Genomic DNA, 26,405 nt, shown 5'->3' with positions numbered 1-26,405 from the left:
AAAACCAAGCTGTTCAGGTTGAGATCAGATGCTAAAGCAATGTGCTTCTTCATTCCAAGGAAACTTCCACATCAAATTATTAAAAATGATAAAGCATGAAATTGAAGTAATGTTACATTAGGAAATGATTTCACCAGTGACAAAACCAAGCTTTGATGTTCTGTCATGGTACCTCTATCAAAATGAAACAGGTCACATGAATTCATGCAGACCTGCTAGAATTAAACAAATAGTGGATAGGAAGAGCCACCCAATGGCACCAATGGTTGAGGTCTGGTGAAGCCAGCAAAAAATTACAATTTTCATTAAACTTGATATACATAGATCGAGAAAAAAGCATTAGCAGCTGCAATGTCATTCATTAACATGTTCAGATTATATTTTCGTGTTGAGGTTTACCATTGAAAGAGATCATAAATAATTGGTAACATTGCTCATTGCCAGTGAACTGGTGAAAATGCTGGTGGAAGTGCAGAGATTTAATTTAGTTTTAATGAAGTACAATACTACAATCCAGTATGCCCAAAGAGAAAACATTAGGGGGAACACATTGCCAGGTATTCCTCCTCAACCCAAGCAGCTCATGGAGACAAAAAATGTTATTAAGAAGTGGTGTTCTGTACTTCCTCAACTAAACTAACAAAGTTGAGAAGAAATTCAGAAATTTTAGAAAACAGATGAAAGGTGTGTGCAAATTTGGCATTGATGAACAGCCAGAATATATAGCACTGCTGCCTCACAGCGCCAGAGACCCGGGTTCAATTCCCGCCTCAGGCGACTGACTGTGTGGAGTTTGCACGTTCTCCCCGTGTCTGCGTGGGTTTTCTCCGGGTGCTCCGGTTTCCTCCCACAGTCCAAAGATGTGCAGGTCAGGTGAATTGGCCATGCTAAATTGCCCGTAGTGTTGGGTAAGGGGTAAATGTAGGGGTATAGGTGGGTTGCGCTTCGGCGGGGCGGTGTGGACTTGTTGGGCCGAAGGGCCTGTTTCCACGCTGTAAGTAATCTAATCTAATCTAATCTTCTAAATAATCACATTCTCAAACAATTCTTGAAACAGTGAAGACATCTTAGTGACGTAAATGATATGTTGATGTAAAATGAGAGATTAGTCATTCCGAGTATTCAATCTCAACATTATTCAGAGGTTTACATCAAGGTCACTTGGTCATTAAAAGTGTCAAGATAGAGCACAAAATTCTATATGGTGGCCAGAACTTTCAATTTAATTATACAAAAAAATGCACAATCCACTATCATAAACAAAACAAACCACTTAAGTTTCCTGACTTTCATCCAGATTAAAATGTCTCACCATGGTTCTTTTTGAGCTATGGGAAAATATCCCTCATCATTATCAACTATTAATCAAGATGCATTGAGGTCCAACATTTGCATGGACTTATCATGGAAGCTGTTATTATCTTCCTCAAGGATTTTTTAAATGCATTGTATTCCATATATGGTTATTTCAGATATTAACCTATAGTTTGCCAATTAATGTTTCAAAAGCTTTGCAGAATGCTATAGATTTGTGCATATCACCAGACCATCTAGATACCCTCAGGTTAATGGAGAGGTTAAGAGTGGAGTGCTTGTTGAAGAAAAATTAAGATATTGATTTATCATCTTGCACCACAAAACACGGTCACACAATTCTTTTCTCGGCTGAAGACTATAGTTTGAATTCATTGCTTGTCCACACACCTTCATACCAAATATTGTGGTAATAGCTAGACAGCCAGTTAAAAAAGGTAAAAGGTATATTAAACAAATCAAACAGAAACTACAACCATATTTTAGACATTGCAGAATGTATGAATCTAAGATCAGAATCATGAAGATACATGGAAATGTGGAAATTTCCTGGAATTATGAAAATCCTGGAAATGAAAATTTGGCCACAGAGTTCATATCTCATAGAATTGGTCGATGTACATAGCCTCAATGGTGTAACTAGTTAGCAGAAATTAGGTGAAAAATATTATCAACGAGTCTCTCTAGATCCTTGCCTGGGGCACAACCTCTCACCATGATAACAGGTTAGTCAACACAACATTTTTTCAACACATCTGTGCTGACATTCACTCGTTAGTCACTAATTGCCCCTCAAGAGTTCTCGGCTGCCCAAATTAAAGCGAGAAGCCTGTAGTTGCCGTGTTGGATCTTTCTGCTCCTTTATTGGATGTAACATGCGCACTCCCCCAAGGGCATGTGTTTTCCCCAAAGTGGGATTCGGCGGTTTATTTTGGCTCTTGGAAGGAAGTTTTCCATCCGACGTTCTTCTGCCAGGCCGGCGAGAAACCTACCTGGCTCAGCACCCCTGAGTGGAGGGAGGGGACAGAGAGAAAACGCTGGAGGGAGTTCCCCTGGTCTTGCCGCCGCCAGTGGTGTCAGTACACGTGCGCATTGCCGGGGCTTGAGGGCGGGAAGGCAAGGAGCGAACTGTCAGCCGGGGCCAGGCACCCAGAGAAGAGACAACTGCTGACTCATCTTACAACCAAGTAACACCCACATCCCCCCCTCCTCCCCCCAACGCCGAATGAACAGTGAAGGCAGCTCCAGGCTTCGAGGAGGGTTCCTAACGCCTACGTTGGTGCTGCTTTTTTCCTCCTTCTTCTTCAACAGCCTCATCCTATGTGTCTCCCCTCCTCCTCTGGCGAAAGTACAAATGAAGAGATTCTCACTTTGTGCGTCGCTTCGTTGGGTTTGGAATTACAAAACGCGATGATAAATGTTAAAATAATTGAAGTGTCCGACACTCGTGAAAATGTGGTAATGTCGTTTCGCGGGGACCGTGTTAGCACCTGAAGCGAGAGCTCCCTATTTACAATAAAGGAGGTAGTGGGGGACAAAAAAAATGTTTCAAGGCACGGAAAAAAGAGCCGGCCACTAAAGTGTATTTTACGCCTCCTGAACAGATATTCGATTGTCAGGATGTGAAACATTGAATACTGTACCCAAAAAACAAACAAACCTGTGGACACAAACATAACACGATGCGGCTTTAGAATACCAAGTAAGTGGTTATCTTCAGGTTGTTGTTTCTGCATTGTACAAAGTGACAAAAGGGCTGGGTGGAAATTGTTTGTTTTAAATAAAATTGTTGGATTCTGTCGCCTTCTTCGGACACTTTAGTATTTTTTTCTAGCGCATGTGCCCGCAGAGACCAAAGAGTTGTGTGAAATTGGGGGGGTTGGAGGTTTGGGAAATGGGGGAGAAAGAGAATTTCCATTGCATCTGATGCTTATGTTGAATTCCGAAATGATTTTTTTCCCCACATTGTTCATCCTTAAATACCAGCCTTAGTTTATTACATTTCCCAGTTAACATACGTTCCGCCAAAGGATTAGTTTATCGGAATAATAAATGTCCATTGACTTTATGTCGACATTTCACATACGATTAAACTATGATATCAGTGCGTCAATGTCTGCTGTAAGCTGTATTGTTGGTGAAGGGCGCCACCGTTGGACATTACTGTATCCCGTTCTCAATATTTGCCTTTTTGCCTGCACTGGTAATCATGCTAAATTTGGGGATTCCGTTCAGTATGTTCAGTGACTTAACCAAAGAAGAACGAATGTATACATTATTTATAACGCAGTCCATTAAAATCGAACGACTGTGTCAAATCATGTGCATTTATGAATCAGTTCAGAAAGTTATGAATCAACAGAGGAAACATAAAACAGGACACATTGTGTTTTGAATTGTTTTGTAATATGACAGGATAGACATTGTTGGTAAAATCAAGGAATAACTTTTTGTTTTAAATGGGTGTTGCCTCTGTCAGTCTTTGCTAAATCGGACACATAGTGAGGAATACAAGGCTGTGTTGAAGTTAACTTTGTTAGCAGCCAGGTTCGTTGTTAATTCGTTATTGTATATCTGTTCCCTAAACAATGTCTATATGGGTCTTCCAAGAAACATTTTGCAGAGCTTCAGCGCAATAACTCACTTCCACAGAACAAATTCATTATCGTGTGCAGGACAGAAGCAGTTTACTTGGGAACTGTACAGGGCTATCGTCTCCAGCGAAGAAAGTATTCCAAATTGTTTATTCTTTTCAAAAAACGCACAGTGTAGTAAATAGCTTTACTTATACAAGGAGGCGGGGCGGAGGAAAACCACGGTGGGAATGAAATGAACCAATCTTTTGGATATTTTCCCTTTGGCAAACACTGAATCTTGAAGACAGAGCAGTAACGCTTAAAGCTGTCATTCCTAAACCGGATTAGGTAAAATTTTAGAAACAAAAAAACCCCCAGAAATTGCTGAAAAAAGACTCAGCAGGTCTGGCAGCATCTGTGGAGAACAATCAGAGTTAACGTTTCGGGTCCAGCGACCGTTCTTCAGAACTGAAGAACTCTGATTTCCCACCACAGATGCTGTCAGATCGGAGTTCTTCCGGCCATTTCTATTTTTTGATTCTGATTTCAAGCATCCGCAGTTTTTTCGGTTTTTCTTTAAAGCCGGGATTTCGGCCAGCCATTGGACTTGAAATATCAGACGTGTGCTGGATTATAATATTGGTTTTATCAAACAATTGAAGGATTTTGATATTTAGCCTGGAGCCTATTAAGGCGAAAGTCCATTTTGGAGCATCCAATCTCAATCCCCTGATGTAGTCCAGTGGAAAAAAGCTTAAGTGGCAATTGATGCTATAGGGTTAACATTATTACTGCGTAATGATAATGGATGAACATTTTCGAAGGACCTATTAACCGATTTTAATGCCCTTTAATGTAATAGTGACGAAGAGTTCACTTTTGGAACGTGTTTGATGGTATCTGAATTCCCCTAAAAGCGTTGAGCATTTGTTGCCTAATGTCACTCCGTAATTTCTGGATTGCTGTGTGCTGCAGCACTCAGACTTCTACAAATCACTGTGCACAATTTCAGTGGCTTTCCAATAATCGCAAGGAATGTTTGAACTTAGCGCTGAATGTTACGGATAGCTGCTCATTGCTCGTTGCCCCAATTCTGAGACCCATTAGAATTTCAGAATGTTAGAATTTCGGATGTGGATCCGCAAATAACTCCGGTTTCTGCCCGACCGAAGTGGCCTGTGCATTCACGAAAGTAAGTGCAACATCTTTCTAATACCCCTCACCTTGCACGCAAACTCTCAAAGAAAGCTCGATAAGCGGCGAGAGCGGACCATTCGTAATTTATTGCAACCGTTTGCAAATATAGGGGTGGAGAAATCTATCTAAGTATAATTTCTACACAGCACGCTTTACTGTATTTTATATATTTTCTTAATTCATCGAGGGAATTAGTGCTTCGTGAAGCATGCGTTCAATTGAAAACTCATTTTGAGTACTTGCAGTACCAGTTCTAACCGTAGCTAACAGTGTAATGTATGTTTTCAACATCAAGGGTGCTACACCAGATGGCGGATACTCACAAGTGTATGTGAAACCCTATACATCTACTCATAAGATACCTAGAATAATAAAATCTGACAAACTCCTTCAAAATGGTTTCTGATCGTTTTTTCGATATTTTTTCTGAAAACTGAAATTAACTTTTCAGAATTGTTTAAAAACACACAATTGGCAATGACATTCGCACTGCCCACTGGATCATTGTTGTGCCATTTCATGTATTTACAAGTGTTTTTTAAAATCTTCAGTCTCTCCTAAAAGTCGTGATATAGACTTGGGTCTTTGTGTCTAGTGGTGACTCTGGGTTAAATTTGGATAGTGGAATCTGAGCATGTGCATTGGCTAAATATAGCAATGCCAATGTCCTCCTTTGTTTGATTTTCAGTTTGGGGTCACTACAATGCCAGGTGATCAACCTCCCATATGTGTTCTTCTGTCAGCCGTTCATCTTTCTTTCTTGCTTTGTCTATGATATTCTCTCTCGTCTGGCCTTAAGTTTTCTTCTCTTTCCAGGCAGTCTGATTTCCATGACTCATTTTGCCACATTACTCCTCTTTCTCTCTCTCTCTCACTCACCACAACAGACAACCTAACAATTACAATTTTTTTCTAGATACTTGTTTTTTGGTGCTTCTACAACCTTCAAGGAAATTTGGTTAACCAAGGAAGTTAAGGATAGTATCAAATTGAAAGAAAATCGTTCAATATGTTAAAGAGCAGTGGTAAGCCAGAGGATTATAATTGTTTTAAAAATCAATGGACCATGACCAAAAAAAAGTAGAGGAAGAAAATAAACTCTGAGAGTAAACTAACAGTATTACTGACCTTCTTTAAATATGATAAAAAGGAAGAGAGAGGTAAAAGTGAATATAGACCCCAAAGAGAATGAGACGGGGAAATAACAAAAGACAACGAGGAGGTGGCAGAGGAGTAAATACTTTACAACAGTCTTTATGATACAAGGCAGTAGCTTTCCAAAAATAATAAATAATCATATGACAAAAATCAAGGCGGGCGAGGGGAAGGGGAGAGAATAAATGCAACAGCTCTCAATACAGTGAAAGTATTAGGATTATCAAGGCTGGGATGTACAGATGTTTAATTGTTTGGAAATCAAAGGTGATGGTGAAAAGGTAGGAAAATGGAGTTGAAGGTTATCGAATCATCCATGATCTCACTGAATTGAGGAGCAGACTGGATGTGTGTCTTTGTCTGTGTGTATGGAAACTAGTGATAGTCGTCTTTTGGTGGCTAGTTGGAGTTCATGTATCCTGTTGGCAAGTTTCCTGGTTGTTTGCCCAATGTAGTGTTTTTTTACAGTTCTTGCATGGTTTCTTGTAAATGGCATTAGATTTGCTGGTGGTATCTAATGGATCCTTTAGTTTCATCAGTCACTGTTTAGTATGTTGATGGGCTACCATGACACAAGGTGTCTGAGTAGTCTCGAAATCATTTCTGATATGTCTTTGATGTAAGGTAAAGTGGCTATAGTTTTTGGTTGCATTGTATCTGCTTGTTGGGGTTTCTTTCTGAGGAATCAGCAGATTGTGTTTATTGGGTATCCATTTTTCTTGAAAACATTGTATAGATGTTTTTCTTCTGCTTTTTGTAGTTCCAGGATGCTGTAGTGTGATGTAGCTCATTGAAAGAAAAAACAGAGCTGCATCAAGACATTACTACAATGAGCTACATTACACTGCAGCACCCTAGAACTACAAAAAGCAGAAGAAAAATATCTGTACAACATTTTCAAGAAAAACGGATACCCAACAAACACAATCTGCCAATTCCTCAGAAACAAACCCAAATAAGCATACACAATGCAACCACAAACTATAGCCACATTATCTAACATCAAAGCCATATCAGAAATGACTACCAGACTACTCAGACCCCTTGGCGTCATGGTAGCTCACAAACTTACCAACACACTTAAACAGTAACTAATGAGCCTAAAGGATCCATTAGATACCACCAGCAAATCTAACATCATATACTAGAAAGCATGCAAGAACTGTAAAAAAAATCTACATTGGACAAACAAGCAGGAAACTTGCCAACAGGATACATGAACTTCAACTAGCCACCAAAAGACATGACCCATTATCACTAGTTTCCATACACACAGACAAAGAAGGGCACCACTTTGACTGGGACAACACACATATCATAGGACAGGCAAAACAAAGACACACATGAGAATTCTTAGAGGCATAGCATTCTAACCAGAACTCCATTAATAAACACATCAATTTAAATCCTATCTAGCTTCCCTTGAAAAAAGAACTGGAAATGATATCACTCACCTTAAGTAACGAAAACCTATAAATAGAAACGCAGGGCATACCATTAGTGCTTCACCGAACACTTTCACTGATGACGTTACCTAGTATGGTGACAAAATGTCTGAAAACAAACCTTCCAGCTCAGCAGGGTAACTTACATACTTATAATTGGAAGTAATTCTGAGGGATAGAATTAATCTCCACTTGGTGAGACAGGGATTAATAAAGAAAAGTCAACCTGGTTTTGTTAAGGTGTGGTCATGTCTGACTAACTTGTTTGACTTTTTTGAAGAGGTGACAGATGTGTAGATGACAGCAGCAATTTAGTGATTTGATTTAGTCTACCTGGACTTCACCAAGGCTTTTGATAAGGCCACACTTGGGAGACTGATAGCACAGCTAAGAGCCCATGGGATCCAAAGAAATTTGGCAAATTGGATCTGGAATTGTCACAACGGCAAGAAACAGAGAGTGAAGCATGAGCGTTGCTTTTGTGATTGGTAGCCTGTGTCCAGTGGAGTGTCACAGATATCAGTGCTGTGGCTCTCGCTGTTTGTGGTACATATATAAATGATTTTAGATCTGAATGTAGGAGAGTTGATCAGTAATTTTGTGGATGATACAGAAGTTGTTGGGATGGTAAATAGTAAGGATGATAGCTTTAGATTACATGAGGATATCGACAAGCTGATCAACAGCAAATGAAATTCAATCTGGATAAGTGTGAGGTGGTAGAATTGGGCAGGACAAAAGTGCAAGGGAATAAATTATAAACAGGAGGACCGTAAGAACTGAGGATCAGAGGAACCTTATGTGTATGTCATCCAGGCTCTTAATAACATAATCAAGCAAAGTCAGCATGATTTCATGAAGGAGCAATCATGCCTCAAAAAACATTATTGCATTTCTTTGAGGAGGTAACAATATTTGTACGAAAGACATTCATTAGGGTTTCCTTTGTAAAAATGAAGGATAACTCAGGATATATTATGAGAGATGTTAGAAACCATGACGGTATGAAAACCAGCATAAGGGCACTTTATCTGAATGCTCGTAGCACTAGTAACAAGGTCGATGAGTTAACGGCACAAATCATCGCAAATGCATATGGTTTAGTAGCCATTACGGAGACATGGTTACGGCATGGTCACAACTGGGAGTTAAATATTCAGGGGTATCAGATTATTCGGAAGGACAGACAGGAAGATAGGGGAGGTGGTGTAGCTCTGATATTCAAGGATGACATCAGGGCAGTGCTGAGAGATGATAGAGGTTCTATGGAGAATAAGGTTGAATCCATTTGGATGGAAATTAGAAATTCTAAGAAGAAAAAGTCACTGATAGACATAGTTTGTAGGCCACAAAATAATACCATCACACTGGGGTGGGCCAGAAACAAAAAAATAACTAAAGCCTGTATAAATGGTACTGCAATTATCATGGGGACTTTTAATCTACATGTCAATTGGTTGCATCAGTTCGGTCAGGGTAGCCTTGAGGAGGAGTGTATCCGCGATAGTTTTTTTAAACAGTATGTAAGGGAACTGACAAGGGAGCAAGCTATCCTAAATTTGGTCCTGTGTAATAAGACAGGAATAATTAATGACCTCATTGTAAGGGATCCTCTTGGAAGGAGCAATCACAGTATGGTTGAATTTAAAATACAGATGGAGAGTGAGAGATAAAATCCAATGCCAGGGTCCTGTGCTTAAACAAGGGAGACTACAATAAAATGTGGGAGGACTTGGCTAAAGTAGACTGGAAGCAAAGATTCTATGGTGGGGCAGTTGGCGAGCCATGGAGGACTTTCAAAGCAATTTTCCAAAGTGCTCAGCAAAATTATATTCCAGTGGAAAAGAAGCACTGTAGGAAAAGTGATAATCTGCCATGGGTGTCAAAAGAAATAAGGGAAGCTATCAAATTGAACAGAAGGCAAACAAAGTGGCCAAGAACAACTGGAAACTAGAAGTTTGGGAAAACTTCAAAGGTCAAGAGAATGCCACAAAAAGAGTTATAAAGAAAAGTAAGATAGAACATGAGAAAAAACTATCACAGAATATAAAGACAGATAGCAAATTTTCTATCAATATATAAAATGAAAATGAGTGGCTAAAATAAATGTTTGCCATTTAGAGGATGAGAGGGGGCATTTAGTTATGGGATATGATGAAATGGAGAACACTAATAACATGGCAGTAATTGACAAAGAGACGAAGGTAGGTGAGTCCATGAAAAGATCAGCCATGATCTTATTGAGTGGCAGAGCAGGCTCGAAGGCTGGATGACCTACTCCCGCTCCTATTTCTTATGTTCTTATAAAGGTACAGTACGCAAGGCTGTTTTACAAGATAAGATTAGATTAGATTAGATTACATTACATTACAGTATGGAAACAGGCCCTTCGGCCCAACAAGTCCACACCGACCCGCCACCCACCCATACCCATACATTTACCCCTAACCTAACACTACGGGCAATTTAGCATGGCCAATTCACCTGACCTGCACATCTTTGTGTAAGTGGGAGGAAACCGGAGCACCCGGAGGAAACCCACGCAGACACGGGGAGAACGTGCAAACTCCACACAGAGAGTCGCCTGAGGCGGGAATTGAACCCGGGTCTCTGGCGCTGTGAGGCAGCAGTGCTAACCACTGTGCCACCGTGCCGCCCACACCGTGGTGTTGCGATAGTATATTTGCTTGGAATAGAGGGTTGGCTAACTAAGTAAAACAGAGTAGGAAAAAGGGGGGCATTTTCAGGATGACAAACATGTAACCAGTGGAGTGTCACAAAGATCCCTGCTCTGGCCACAATTTATTTTAATGCTAGGTCAATGACTTGGATGACGAGAGTGTATGTACTATTGTTAATGATACAAAAATAAGTGGGAAGGCCAGTGGTGAGGATTTACAAAGATTACAAAGGAATATGTAAATGGATAAAAATCATGGGAGATGGAATATAAATTGGGAAATCTGAGGTTATGTACTTTGGCAGGAAGAATAGTGGAGCTGAATATTATTTAAATAGAGAAATACTGCAGAAAGCTGAAGCACAGAGGGTTCTGGGGGTCCTCCCTTTCTGCAAGAATCACAAAAAGCTAGCATCTAAGTTCAGCAAGGAATGGGGAAGGCAAATGGAATGTTTGTCTTTATTACAAAGTGAATGAAGAATAAAAGTAATGATGTCTGGTGAAAACAAAGAAGATGCTAGTCAGACCACACTAGCAACAGGGTGGCATTGTAGGGTAGCACAGTGGCTTAGTGGTTAGCATTGCTGCCTGACAGCATCAGGGACTCAGGTTCAATTCCAGCATTGGACAACTGCCTGTGTGGAGTTTGCATGTTCTCCCCATGTCTGCTTGGGTTTCTTCCCACTGCACAAAGATGTGCAGGTTAGGTGGATTGGCCATGCTAAATTGCCCTGTACTGGCTTTAACCATGGTAAATGCAGGAATATGGAGACAGGGTAAGGGGACTGTAACTGCGTGAATGTCCTTCAAAGGGTTGATGCAGATTCAATGGCCAAAATGGCCTCTTCCCATAGTGTCGGGAATTTATGGTTCTGGAATACAAGACCAGTTTTGGCCCTGTGGAATGATATACTGGCATTAGAGGCAATCCAGAGAAGTTTCACTAAGTTGTATCTGGGTATACAGGGATCTTCTAATGAGAGTCAAAGTTATAATCATGAAAATAGACCTTTTGGTCCAACTTTTCCATGCTGGCCATATATCTTAAACTGATCTAGTCCCATTTGCCAGCATTTGGCCCATATCCCTTTAAATCCTTCCTATTCATGTACCCATCTAGATGCCTTTTAAATGTTGTAATTATACTCATCTCCACCAAATCCTCTGACCTGCTGGTTCACCGGTGGGTCCAAACCGGTGAGAGGTCCTTCAGCTGTCCCAAGTGCGGGAAGGCCTTCAGCAATTCCTCCTCCCTGCTACAGCGAACAAGCAAAACTACAAAATACCTTGCAAGAACTGTAACAAATGCTACATTGGACAAACAGGCAAAAACTAGCCACCAGGATACAAGAACATCAGCTAGCCATAAAAAGACATGACCCTCTCTCACTAATATCCTTACATACAGATGAAGATGGACACCACTTCAACTGGGACAACATATCCATCCTAGTACAAGCCAAGCAGAGACATGCATGAGAATTCATGAAAGCATGGCATTCCAACTTGAACTCGATCAACAAACACATTGACTTGGATCCCATTTACCACCCCCTGAGAAAAAGAACAGGAAACGACATCTCCAACCCAAAAAAACCTAACCACATAAATAGAAAGCAAGACATAACACTAGCACTTCACCGGAGGCTCACTGATGATATTACCTAGTACGGTGACGAAACATCTGAAAACAAATTCCAGCTCAGCGAGCAAACTTACATCCCAAACCTGAACCTGAGCTACAAATCTTCTCAAAACTCGCTAATTTATTAATAGTATGCCACCTTGATTACAGAAATATACTGTTTAGCAAAGTACAATTTATATTTTAATTTCAATAATAGTTATACAACATGGAAACAAACCCCTCGTCCAATTCGTCCATACCAACTAGAAATTCTAAATTGATCTAGTCCCATTTGCCACCATTTGGCCCATATCCTATTCATGTCCCCATCCAGATACCTTTTAAATGTTGTAATTGTACCTGCCTGCACCATCTCCTCTGGTAGATTGTTCCATACACAAACCAACAACATCCTTTCTACAACAGGCTGACCAGACCTATTCGCAGTATTCTAAAAGTGGCCTAACTAGTGTCTGTACAGCCTCAAAATGACATCCACGTAATAGTTTTGCCGTTTCTGTGGCAATCAGCAGATCCAAAAAGGAATATACATTTATCAAATCTTATGATCTCTTGCATCTTTTTTCAAAGGAAGTACTTTGCATTTGTTTGTGAAAGAGAAATCCAATGCAATAGGAAGGATGTTAAGCTTGAAAAGGTACAGAAAAATTTACAAGGATGTTGCTGGGATTGGAGGGTTTGAGCTGTAGGGAGATGCTGACAGACTGGGGCATTTTTCCCTGGAAGGTCGGAGGCTGAGGTTATAGAGGTTCATAAAATCATGAGAGGCAGAGATAACGTGAATAGACAAGGTATTTTGTCAGGGTAGGGGAGTCCAAAAGTAGAGGACATAGTTTTAAGGTGAGAGAGGAAAGGTTTAAAATGGACCTGAGGGGCAACTTTTTCATGCAGAGGGTGGTATATTTATGAAACAAACTGCCAGAGGAAGTGGTGGAGGCTGGTACAATTGTTGTGGCATTTGCACTATATAAACTTTAGAGACTGCATTAAGCTGGAAGAGAGTGAGTGGGGTCAAAAAGAATGGAAGAGAGGGAGAGAAAAAGTAACAAAAAAGATTTTTTTAAAAATTAACCAATACTTGAGACTGTTTAATTTTTATCCATGTTAATTGGCTGAAAAGATATTTGCTAATTGCTATCTTATACCTAGTTAAAAATCACACAAAACCAGGTTATAGTCCAACAGGTTTAACTGGAAACACTAGCTTTCAGAGCGCCACTCCTTCATCAGGTGATTGTGGAGTACACAATTGTATGACACAGAATTTATAGCAAATGTTTACAGTGTGATGTAACTGAAATTATACATTAAAAAATACCTTGATTGTTTCTTGAGGTTCTCATCTGTTAGAATGACCATGATAGTTTCACTTCTTTCATTGTAATGCACAAAACTTAAAACCTGTTGGACTATAACCTGGTGTTGTGTGATTTTTAACGTTGTACACCCCAGTCCAACAGCGGCATCTCCAAATCATAATTTATACCCGTGTGACATGATGTTAATTAATTACACTGACAGAAGGAGAGATAGCAAAAGTACTAATTGTCATGCATTTATTTGAAATGAGTGAGGGTGTAAGCACAGTTTTGAAGGGTTTGTGTCTATCTCTGAGGCAGCAGGCCTGTACTTCCAATCCCACCTGCTCCAGTTGTTTGGTGTAATGTTTCTGAATAGGTCGATTTAGAAAAATCTAAGGACAGTTCCAGCAAAAAACCACCGTTAGCTTTATGTTGGGAGGCGGTGTTATAGCAGTAATCTCACTGGTTTCGTCATTCCAAACCCCATGCTAATGTGCTGAACTCTTGGCTTTAAATCTCGCCATGGCAGTTAGTGAAATTTGAAAGCTGGTGGAAAGAGGTAATATCAACTTAATAGCACAATTCGTAAAAAGTGTGCGGGGCAGAGAGACCTGGGGGTGCCTGTTGTAGATTTTCAAAGACAGTGGGAGATATTGAGAGAAGCAGTGAGACATCTTGAAGTCCAAAAATAGGAGCATTGATTACAGAAGAAGGAATGATATGCTGAACCTCTATCAAGCTCTGGTTAGGCTTTGACTACAGTATTGTGTCAAGTTCTGGTCATAGCACTTGATGAGACGTGAAAGATGTCAGGTGATGTAGAGGAGATTTAGCAGATTGCTTCCTGTGATGGCATTTTAGCTACAGGGTTAGAAAGAAGAAGCTAGTGTTATTTCCCTTGGAGGGACTGATAATGTTGAAGATGGGGGAGGCTGCAGAAGATGGGGGACCGGCTTGGAAAGTGGGCAAAGAAGTAGCAGATGGAATTCAATGTCGGAAAGTGTGAGGTTATGCACTTTGATAGGAATCATTGAGGTGTAGACTACTTTCTAAATGGGAAAGGCTCCGAAAATCTGAAACTCAACTGCAATTAGGAATCTGAGTTCAGGATTCTTTTAAAGTTAACATGCAGATTCAGTTGGCTGTTAGGAAGGCAAATGCAATGTTAGCATTCATTTTGAGAAGTCTAGAATACAAGAGCAGGGATGCACTACTGAGGCTGTATTCGGCTCTGGTCAGACTGCATTCGGAATATTCTGAGTAGTTTTGATTCCACCCAATCTCATGAAGGATGTGCTGGCCTTGGAGGGGTTCCAAGGGAGATTTAAAAGAATGATCTGGGAATGAAAGCCATGTCGAATGAAGAGTGGTTGAGGACTATGGGTGGAGTTTAGAAGAATGAACGGGAATCTGATTTTGAAACTTACAGAATACTGAAATGCCTGGATAGAGTGGAAATGGAGAAGATGTTTCTACTAGCAAGAGAGACTAGGACCTGAAAGCAAAGCCTTAGAGTGAAGGGACGACCCTTTAAAACTGAAATGAGGTGATACATCTTTCAAGAGGGTGGTTAATGTGTGGAACTCACTGTTGCAGAGGACAGTGGAGGCTAAGTTATTGAGCGTGTTGAAAACAGATATGTTCTTGATTATTAAGAGGATCAAAGGCTACAGGGAGAAGGCGGGAGAACGGAATTGAGAAGCATACTAGCCACGGACAAATTGCGGAACAGATTTGATGGGCTGAATGACCTGACTCTGCTCTTCTATCTTATGGTCTTTAGTCTTGGAGCAAGGGAGATTGATATTAGACTGAGAAAGGTATGCAAGATTATGACAGATTTTGAGAAAGTATACAAGGAAAAATTGTTCCTATTTCAGATGCCAAGATCAGTGATAGGGAAGCACATTTGAGGTTTTGAGCAAAAGATATTTGGACCATGAAGAGGAAGAACCTACTTATGCAGTGGATTGTAATGACCTGGAAATGACAATGACTTGGAACTCTCAGGCCATGTGGGTGTGGAACCAGAGATGATTGGATTCAAATTACAATTAGGTAGGCAATTAAAGTAAATCTGCAGGAATAGAGTAGGAAATGGGACTAATTGTGTTGTTCTTCAGAGAACTAACATTGTATCAATGGGCCAAATGGTGGCCATCTGTGCCATAATGACTCTCTTGGAGGAACTTGAGCCCTTCCCCCCATTGGATAATTTGATGGTGGGGTAAGATTCTTGCAGTTGGATGGGCAGCTGACTTGTGGGGACATCACTGCCCTCTGGTCTCCACTGATTAAGTTCATGGAGGGAAACTCATGGACAGCATTAATTGAAGCCATGATGTAGTTCATGAATGTCCTCTTCAGGTCCTCAATCTGCCACTGCTGGTATTAACTCAGCACTGAGCACTTCATTAAGGGACGCAATATCCGGAATGTCAAGGTTCACTCTGAGGCACTGTCCTGGTACCTTCTCCCAATCTCCTTCCCTACGTCCACACTTAATAATTCCCATGCGACGACTGACCAACCTCCATCATTTGCATGAATGTGAGCTGAATTTTGATTGTATATAAAGACTGCAGCTGTAGACTGACAAATCTCTGGGACCCTGTGGGCTTCATTCTCAGAGTCTTTAAAGAAATGATAATGTGCAACAAGATGTGTTGATGTTAGCTTTCCAAATTGTATAAATTCAGGAATGCTTTCGTCCGACTTAAGTCGCAAATATAACCCTTTTATTCAAGAGAGAGTGAGACAGATAATAGGAAACTTCCAGCCAGTTAGCTTGAAGGTTCTAGTGGCTGAAGTGTTGGAATTGATCATAAAGGAGTTTATAGCGGCATTAAAAAACAAACTCAAGGTTTAATCAATTTATTAGACTTTTTTGAAGGAGGAACATGCACTGTGAATAAAGGAGGCCCAGTGTACTATATTTGGATTTTCAGAAGGCATTTGATAAGGTGCCATATGAAAGGTTGTTGCAGAAAATAAAAACTCATGGTGTAGAGTAAATATTCACATGGATCGAAGATTCAGCTGACTTGCGGAAAACAGGCTGTGTGCATAAATGGGTCCATACCAAATGTGATATGAATGGAGCCTCTCAGATGTCTGTGCTGAGGCCTTAACATTTTATAATTTAAATCAATGACGTGGATGAGGGGAGAAAAGACATTGTAACTAGTTTCCTAGTTGACACAAAGGTGAGTAGGAAAGTACGCTGTGTAAAAGACTGAGTTTGCATATAGATATTGATAGTTTAAGTGGATCAGCCAAAATATGGCAGATAGAGTATAATATGGGGAAATATGAGGTTATTCACTTTGCAAAGAAAAGCAGAGTATTGCTTAAATACAGTATGACTGTAGAATTCTAAGACACAGAATGATTTAGCTATTGATCATACAGGACATTGGTGAGACCACATCTCAAATACTGTACACAGTTTTTGTCTTCTTATTTAAGGATGTCATGGAAATTAAAGTGACTTGATTCAGATGCTAGCAAGAGCAAAGAAAAAGCTTTATTAAAAACTGCATGCAGGGCCAATGCACTTGGCAGAAATGCCTCGTGTTAGGGCTTCGAACCAGATTCACATATCCTTCTTATACCATTCTTATCACCCACTCAAGGACAAGAGCTGGGAACATTTGAGTCCTTGTTTTTTCCATTCCCTTGCTATGGACATAACTGTCTTTATGTTTTCCTTAGCTCAAATCTGAAATTGACTTCTCACAAGGCCAGTTTGAATGTTTACAAAGTTCTGCAGAGACAAGCTGTCCCTCGACTGCAGACTTCAGCAAAGTTGCAAAGTGTCAGAAAAGTTTTAAATTTAGTAAAGCATTCTGTTTCAGATTTCAGAGTAAATGGATTTCAGAGTAAATGTTAATTTTGTTAATTTACCATTACAAAGGATGGATGTGATATTTTGGAGTTGGTTGAGTGGAAGTTTAGCTGATTGCTTGATACCTTGTATGACTATGTTGTCTTGAGGATAGGTTGGACAGACTGAGCTAGACTCTAGTGGAGTTTAGATGAGTGAGAGGGGGTTTGGTTGTAGTCTGTAAGATACTGAAAAGTCTTGGCAAGGTGGACGTGGATAGGATGATTTCTCTTATGGATACGCCCAAAACTAGGGAAATTGTTCTAAATTTAGTGGTTTTGGGATAGAGATGAGGGGAATTCTTTTTCTCTTAAGGATTGTGTGACTTTAGAACCCTCTGTCTTAGAAGGCAGTGGAAGCAGGATCATTTAATATTTTAAAAGCAGAAGTCTAATGATTCCCTTGACTGATAAAAATGTGAGATTATTACGGTAGAAGTTGGAACACAAATAATTTAGTCACAATCTTCTTGAGTGGTGGAGTCGGCTCAAGGGGTTGAATGGCCTACTTCTGCTTCTAATTCATATGTACACTCATAAATAGGTTGGAGGTGAATGGATGAAGGACACAATGCTTGAGCAAGTACAAGGTATAATTTGTATGGAGCCCTTGCCAATAAGCAGGTCTTTTTCTAGAATATAATTAATGTAAGGGAACTTCCTCAAAGCTATGACCTCAATTTTACATTTTAAAAACTGATAAGCATGTGTTAAGTCCGCCAAGGTTCGGTTTTACTGTTAATCCACTTCAGAGAATCCTTTTTGCTGTTTTCAGCCTCAATTTTTTTTACAATCTGAATTTTTTGTTTAATTTTTGTAAAATCCCATTGATCTTTATGATGCTAAATACACAGTGGAGTGGAGACAATTTTGAGGGTAAACCTACCAGTTTCTAGTTTGCAATGAAAGAGTTTAATGGAGCTGTTGTGTTACTTCTGCTCTTACAGTGGAAGCTGGTGTTGCTTCCATATTTCTCCAGAAGCAGCAACGTCAACTTCAGGAGACACTTCCAATTAAGGTAACCCTGCTGCTGCTTCACTGAACACTCATAGTCTGGGGGAGGCCGGCACAGAGGCTGTAGAAACATTGCATTGTAATGGGAACTCATTGTAAATGTGCTGCATGTTCTGATTTTGTTTTATCTTTTAATGCTTACTGTCAAACTCCAGACTTTATTTTGGCTGTAAGAAGGGAATTGCAGAGCCCAAATCTGCTATTTTATTCCAGGTTCAGCCAATTCTGTGGTCTAGAGAAGAGATGCATGGACAGTCTCTCTTTTAAAGTTATTTTCAGGTATTGCTTGCTGTATTTCTTTTAAAAACATTTATATGATGTGGGCATTCCTGGGCAGGACAACATTTATTGCCCATCCCTAACTGCCCTTGAGAAAGTGGAGGAGATTTGCCTTCTCAAAATGCTATGGTCTGTATACTACATTTGGGAAGGGAGTTGTAGGATTTCAATCTAGTGCCATTGAAGGATCAACAATTATAATTATTAGTCAGGATAATATGTGGCATGGAGGACAATTTGTAGTGCTAATATTCTCTTCCATTTGTTGCCCTTGACCTTGAAGGCTGCAGGTTTGCAATGTGCTGTTGAAAGAGCATGGGTGAATACTGCGGTGTGTGATGTATCTGGGCACCCTGCTGTCAATGTGTCATTGGACGAGGAATTGAAAGCTGAATGGGTTTGATTGGGGGGGGGGGCAGTCAAGCAGGTGGCTTTGTCCTGGATAGTGTCAAGCCTCTTGAATGTTCAAGAGGCACTCATCCAGTGTAGTGGAGATTATTCTATCACACTCCTGACTTGTGCCCTGCAATGTTAGACACACTTTGCTGAGACAGGACGTGAGTTTCTCGCTGCAGAATTCATAGTGTCTGTCCTCCTCTTGTAGCTGTCCTATTTAAATAGCTAGTACAGTTCAGATTCTGGTCAATGGTAACCTTTCAGCTAGTGATACTAACTGTCAAGGGAAGACATTCGAATTTTCTTTTGTTGGCAATGGTCATTTCCTGGCCTTGGATGATGCTTGCAAATTATCAGCCCAAGCCACAGTGTACTTATAACTTTGATCTTGCTGCGTATGAAGTCAGGCTGCTTCTGATGTAAGGAGCTGTGAATAGAGTTCAGCATTGCAAAACCATTATTAAACATCTCCACTTCTAATTTTATGTAGTTAGGGGAAAGGCGTGCGGAAATCATTAATTGACCAGCTGAAGAAAATTGCGCTAAGCTCATTACCCTGCAATATGCCCTGTGACTGAGATGTTTGACTGTCAATAACTGAATTTATCTTCTTTTAAGATCGGTCTGACTTCAACTCTGAAGAGGTCTCCCTGATTCTCATTGGCTCCTTTTGTCACTGTGGATTCTTCATACTGAAATAACTCCACAGAGACTGGTATCCAGTCACCAATCACCCTTTATATACACGTGGAGAGAACACTTCACACAGATCCAACTGGCATGGAGCCAGCTCTCAGAGCAAACAGAACTTTTGATACGCTTGTTAAAACAGGAGCAAGGGCTCCTTGATTGAAACCAGATTAACAGCACCAATCAGGGAACTAATATTCAAAAAGGTCCACCTGGTTGACCTTGTTACAATCACTACAAACCTCCCCCTCTGAGTCCGAAGACAGAGGCCAGATCTTTTTTTGTAGCTCCTCCTGGAACATTTTAGCACCAGGTCAGTTTCCTCCAAGTCTGCCTCTGAAATGGGCTGCACGTAACACACAGTAGCTCACCACATGTACCAGGAGTGTCTTGGGAGAAATTCATTCTCCTCTTCAGGTAGGAAAGGTATCAAGGCAGTGACATCTGCCATGTCCATTCTCAGATTCTGAAGTATTTTTAATGATTGATGGAGAGGGAGAACCCATGGATTCTGGAATAGTTGGATTTGTGGTCGAGGGTCCTGTCATGTTTGTCTCCTGCACCATTTGTAAATTTGCAGCTTTCATATGTTCCAGATGCTCATTCAGAAGTGTTGCACCTACCCGAACTTGATGCGTCACTGGGTGTGACTTCACATCGATCGTGCCTCTTACCCATGCAGGACCATTCCTGGGGTTCCTACACCAAACTTCATCCTTGAAGTAAACTATCTCTCTCGCACAATGAACTGTTGTGTCTGGCATTGGTCTTCCTAATACCGTCTCACACCACCCCCAAGTGTTGATGTGAAGGTGCCAGGATGAAGGCCAGGTTTTGTATGAACTTTCCATAATAATTTAGCAGCCCAAGGAAAGACCTAAGCTCTAGTACTGATGTGGGAGCTGAGGCATCTTTGATTGCCCTCTCTTTATCTTCCAACGGGTGTAACCCGGTCTTGTCAACTCTTTAGCACAAGTAGGTAACTTAGGATGCCTGGAACACAAATGTTTCCCTTCTAATGGATATGCCCACCTGGGAAGAAACATATCCAAGTTCTCTCAGTGCTCCTTATTGTTCTTCCCTGTTATTAGCACATCATCCAATAAATAGCGACTTGGGGTAGAGCTTGTAAAATGTTCTCCATCGTTTGTTGAAAAATTGCACAAACTGACAATACTCCAAATTGTGGTCTCATATAGTGGTGCAAACGTTGTTGGTATTAATTGTAGCATACATCTGGGAATCCTCACCTAACCCCATTAACAAGTATAGAAGGCTCATGTCCAGCTTTGTGAAGGACAGCCGGCCCCATCCACTATTTTTGCATATAAATCCTCTGTGTGAGGAATTGGGTATTTATCCAGTTGCAAGAAGTGGTTTGCAGTTTGTTTAAAATGCCCGTAAAGGCAAACCGACCCATTGCTCTTCGCAATCAGTACAACCGGTGCTGCCCATTCTGCAAACTGTACTGGTTAGATGATTGCTTCGCTTTCCTGCTTCCTGATTTCTGCCTGTACTTTTGCCCCGAAGGCAAATGGTGACCCTTCCAGAATCATGGGAATTGCTTTCTGGTCAATGTGCAAGTTGGCCTTGGCTCCTTTGATAGTCCCTAGATCTTCCTGAAAATCTTCACTCAGGCAGCCATTTCTAACCAAAAAATGTTGACCCAATCTGGGTGAACTTTCTCAACTGATCTCACACCATCAATCTTGGCCTGGGCCTTTTACTACAGTCAGTGATAACTTAATCAGTTACTTCCCATAAGATTCAGAACCAAAGTTGTACCCTTAATCTATGAAGGTTCCTTGATATAGGTTCTCAGTCGAGCTGAGGTCTTGTGCAAATGTAGGGGTTGGTGTCTAGAGTGAATTTTGTTAAAGACTGGCTCTTCAATCACTGAGATGGCCGAGCTGATATTGTCCTCCATTAGTACCAGGTGACCATTTATCCAGATGTTTATTTTGATTGGTTTTGATTTGGATACTGCTAAGCAATTTGACTGTTCCAAGCCAGATGTAGGTGGACTTCCCAGTGTGTGTACCCTCCTGGATTCTGGCCTAGGAGTTCTCTTACTCCATTAAGGTCTAGTGAGACTCTTTTGTTGTCTCAGGTCCACATATCAGCTGCAACTACAGTGGCTTGTCGGCCCAGATCCGGAAAAACGTTCTAACCATTTAGCTGAGACTTGGCTTTTTTTATTGAGGGAGAGGGGTTTGCTGTGGGCTGACAGGAGAGTAAGTTTGAGGGAGATATGCGTGGAAAGGTCTTTACGCAGACAGTGGTGAGTGTCTGGAAAGCGTTGACAATGGAGATGGTAGAGGTGGGCACAATAGCGTCATTTAAGATGTATCTAGACAGATAATGAATGGGCAGGGAGCGGAGGGATACAGATGCTTAGAAAATAAGTGACAGGTTTAGATAGCGGATCTCCATTGGTGCAGGCTTGGAGGGCCAAAGGGCCTGTTCCTGTGCTATAGTTTTCTTTGTCCTTTGTTCTGATCTAGAGTCCTTCTGTTCAGGATAGCCTTGAGTCAAACTATGCAATTACCTTCACTCAAGTGGTTTTCTGCAAGCTCAGTCAGACTGGCAAGGATGTCCACTCCCATTGAAATACCCTGCAACTCATATGCTCTCCTTGTCACATTTTCCAATAATAAAACCACTTGTAGTGACTGTTTGAAGTCCAGTTGGGCTTCAGCTTGTAGGTGCGTTTGCAAGGCTACATCATTAATCCAAAATACCAAATGGTCTCTCAGCATCTCATCAAGCGTTAAACCAAAGTCACGTGCCTCTGCCAGTCAGTTTAACTTAGTCAAAAATCTCGAAGCAGATCCCTCAGCTTCTCGAGTTGCCAAGTAAAACCGATTGCTTATCAGAATTCCTTCACGAAATCTGTCAAATCTTGAAATGTTTTCATATCTGGTACCTTAGGAAAAGTTAGGCTCTTAATAACCAAACATTTTGTGGATCCACAAGCTGTCGGGAGCATGACTTGATGCTTTTCATCTGCACCAATGTCATTTACCCAGAAAAAAAGTCAAGGATCGAACAAGTCAAGCTTCCCAAAGAACAGCATGATGCCAGAAATACTTACCACAACTCGAAGATGACTTTTACAAGTGAATTTCTTCAGGACCTTGCTTTTCTCTCGTCGCCACTGAGAAAACTCCACAGAGGCTGCTATTCCGGCACCAAGTCACCATTTTTTTACACAAGGAGAATGCTTGACACTGATCCACCTTCCTCAGAGAAAAGAGAACTTCTGACACTCCTCTTTATTTCTGTCAGCCAGGGCTCCCTGATTGTGACTGTTAATCTGGTCCAATCAGGGAACTCCTGTTCTGTGAGGTCCAGCTGGCTGATCTCATTACACTGCTGTAATGTCTGGCTCTTGATTTTAATTTAACCTTTGTCCTAGGCTCCCCAGCTAATAGCTGACTACCTTGAAAATTTCAAGCAAATAACCTTTTCACTTTATAATTTCTAGCATACACAATCCTAGTTGAAGCATTATTGTCAATCAACTTGTTAATTTAGCTCTTTCGATGTATAGGGCATTATTCCAATAGCTTTTAAAGTTATTTTCTGTACTTGCTCATGAGATTTTAACAATCTAAGTGCACACGTCTCTAAGTCTCTTTGGAGTTCAAATGTTACAAGATTTTCACCTTGAAAGTAGCTCATTCCACTCTTTTTTAGGTCTCCTAGTAGATTATCTCACAATTACGTCATTTGTCATGTTCTTTTTTCCCATTCATTTAACCTATAAGTATTTCCTTGTAATTTTATGCCTCTACCTACAATACTTTCAAGGTGACCATTGGCACATTTTAGGTATGTTTCCCTCAATCTAAACACCTAATTAATTAACAAATATGATTGATAGTTTTGGCCCAATACAAATTCTTACAGGAAGCCACCAGTCACATTGGTACCTGCTCATTATAGTCTGTCTCCTACTGCTTGGTTAATTCTCTAACCAGGACAGCCATTTGTCATTACCTAACATTGAAGCTTACGGAACTAATGTGTTGAGGAGTGAACTTTCTCAAATGCCTTCTGTAAGTCTATATTACAAACCTCACTTCTTCATAAAAAGCATGCCTTGCCCTTTACTAATCTATGCTGGCTCTTTATAATTTGCTGAAATATCTGAGTGTTCAGTCACTCAACATTTAGTTATGGACTCCAGTAATTTTCTGACAGTTGATTTTGGGTCACCTGATTTACAATGTCCCAGTTTCCCGTTCATAATTTCCTTACATGGTGAAGTGACACATTTCCCAATCTGCAAACTTACTAACTATACCTCTTATGCTCACATCCAAATCATTTATATAAATGATGAAAAGGACTGATCCTTATGGCACTCCACTGGTCACAGGCCTCCAGTCTGAAAAACAACCCTCCACCACTACCCGCTGTCTGCCACCTTTGAGCCAGTTCTGTATCCAAATGGCTAGTTCTCCCTGTATTCGATGAGATCGAACCTTGCTGACCAGTCTCCCATGGGGAACCTTGTCGAATGTCTTATTGAAGTCCATATAGATTTGTCAGAGCATTGAGTACAGAAGTTGGGAGGTCATGTTGCGGCTGTACAGGACATTGGTTAGGCCACTGTTGGAATATTGCGTGCAATTCTGGTCTCCTTCCTGTCGGAAAGATGTTGTGAAACTTGAAAGGGTTCCGAAATGATTTACAAGGATGTTGCCAGGGTTGAGGATTTGAGCTTTAGAGAGAGGTTGAACAGGCTGGGGCTGTTTTCCCTGGAGCGTTGGAGGCTGAGGGGTTTACAAAATTATGAGGGGCATGGATAGAATAAATAGGCAAAGTATTTTCCCTGGGGTCGGGGAGTCCAGAACTAGAGGGCATTGGTTTAGGGTGAGAGGGGAAAGATATGAAAGAGACCTAAGGGGCAACATTTTCATGCAAAGGGTGTCTATATGGAATGAGCTGCCAGAGGAAGTAGTGGAGGCGAGTACAATTCCAACATTTAAAAGGCACCTGGCTGGGTATGTGAATAGGAAGGGTTTGGAGGGATATGGGCCAAGTGCTGGCAGGTGGGACTAGATTGGGTTGGAATTTCTGGTCGGCATGGACGAGTTGGACCGAAGGGTCTGTTTCTGTGCTGTAAATCTCTAATTCTCTCAGGTTTAGCATACAGGATTAGCTGGCAGTTAAGAAGGCAAATGCAATGTTAGTATTCATTTTGCGAGGAATAGAATACAGGAGTAGGGATGTTCTGCTGAGGTTGTATAAGGCTTTGGTAAGACCATATTTGGAATATTATGAGCAGTTTTGGGCCATGTATCGAAGGAAGGATGTGGAGCCCCAGAGAAGTTTGACAAGAATGATTCTGAAGAGGAAGGGCTTGTCATATGACGAGTGGTTGATGACTCTGGGTCTGTTCTTGGAGTTTAGAAGAATGAGGGGGAATCTCACTGGAACCAGTAGAATACTGAAAGGTCTAGATGGAGTGGACATGAAGATGCTTCCACTAGTAGGAGGGCACAGCTTCAAAGTGAAAGGACAACCCTTTAGAATTGAGATGAGGAGAAATTTCTTCAATCAGAGGATAGTGAATCTGTGGAACTCTTTGCTGCAGAAAGCCATGGAGGCTAAGTCATTGAGTGCCTGTAAGACAAAGCTAGATATGTTTTAGATTAGTGAGGGGATCAAAGGTTATGGGAAGGAGGCAGGAGAATGGGGTTGAGAAACCTATCAGCCACGACCAAATGGCTGAGCAGATTCAATGGTTGAATGGCCTAATTTTGCTCCACTTATTGTCAGTTTCATGTTTCTCCTTTTTTACTGTACCAAAGTCAATTATGCTAAGATCACTATTGGGTAAATTTGCAGAAATGTTTAGATTATTAAATACATCTGACTTGTTTCTCATTACTAAATCTAATTTGACATCCCCCTACTCCCTTGTTGGTTCTGGGAAATGCTCAAGGAATGCTTTCTGAAATTCTGACCTGTGAGTGGGACAAGTTAGAAGCAAGAAAAAAGGCAAGGCAGAGATGGAAACAACCACACAAAGTGAACTGAAATAGATAAAAAAGAGAGTCTTTTTTCTGACTCGCTATGCATAATTCTAAGGTAGGTCTGCTAGTACCAGTTATTTATCAATTCCAATGTTAAATTGCATCTGTGAATCCTCAACCCAGTTAATTGTAAAATGTAGGCTCTTCTGCTTCTAATTACACTGTTCCTCAGTATTGTCTGCCTCCCATTTTTGAATCACCTACATATGCATGCCCTTTTTTACATGTGCTTTATATTTGTGTTGTTATGTTTTGGCATGTTTACTTAGTTTGGAAATGTTTGAGCCGGTGTAAATACAGATTGAATGCAGAAAAATTAGGCATGAATTATTAGCAAGCTTATTGTTATTTGTAACCTATTACAAAAGCTAATCACAACAGAGACCTACAAAATCATACCTTGTTAAACAGAGAAGGTGTGGGTAACATGCATGTGTAATGATTCAATCTGTGGCCGGTGATAACTGGAAGCAGAGTTACACCAGCGATGTGGTAGCATCTTCAGTGAAATCAAATGATAAAAAATGATAAAGGAAACAGGGCTTTTAAATTAAATCTCACCTGCAGTTATATCCTTTAATCCAAATGTGTCACTAGTAACTATTTATTGAAATACGTATTCGAAAGAAATACGTTTTGACAGAGCTCCACATTTCCAGAACTGATCAAAGGATGGTGCGGATTGAACGAACCTTATTTTCTTGTTGCTTGCTCATTTCAGAAGTTCCTTCCTGCATTCCTGCTCTCAAATCATAGAATTCATCTGTTCTTGCAAGGA

The 26,405-nt window shown here is 40.7% G+C and overlaps 1 protein-coding gene across 2 annotated transcripts in view; it reads left to right on the top strand.

The window, feature by feature from the left end:
* Positions 1–2,518: 2,518 nt before the first annotated feature.
* trpc4b (transient receptor potential cation channel, subfamily C, member 4b) overlaps positions 2,519–26,405 on the top strand; it is a 97,832-nt gene continuing 73,945 nt past the window's right edge. Inside the window, exon 1 of one of the 2 annotated variants that reach the window (XM_043692114.2) lies at positions 2,519–3,016. The gene's annotated coding sequence lies outside the window, so the exon portion shown is untranslated. Of the gene's footprint in view, positions 3,017–4,157; positions 5,083–26,405 lie in introns of those variants that run through there. The other variant, XM_043692115.2, reaches the window with a different exon arrangement.

Source organism: Chiloscyllium plagiosum, unplaced genomic scaffold (genome assembly GCF_037043375.1).
Source record: "Chiloscyllium plagiosum isolate Xiang-an unplaced genomic scaffold, Cpla_swu_hap1 HiC_scaffold_6, whole genome shotgun sequence".
NCBI classification, from domain to species: domain Eukaryota; kingdom Metazoa; phylum Chordata; class Chondrichthyes; order Orectolobiformes; family Hemiscylliidae; genus Chiloscyllium; species Chiloscyllium plagiosum.
This window is presented reverse-complemented; position numbering and strand designations above follow the sequence as displayed.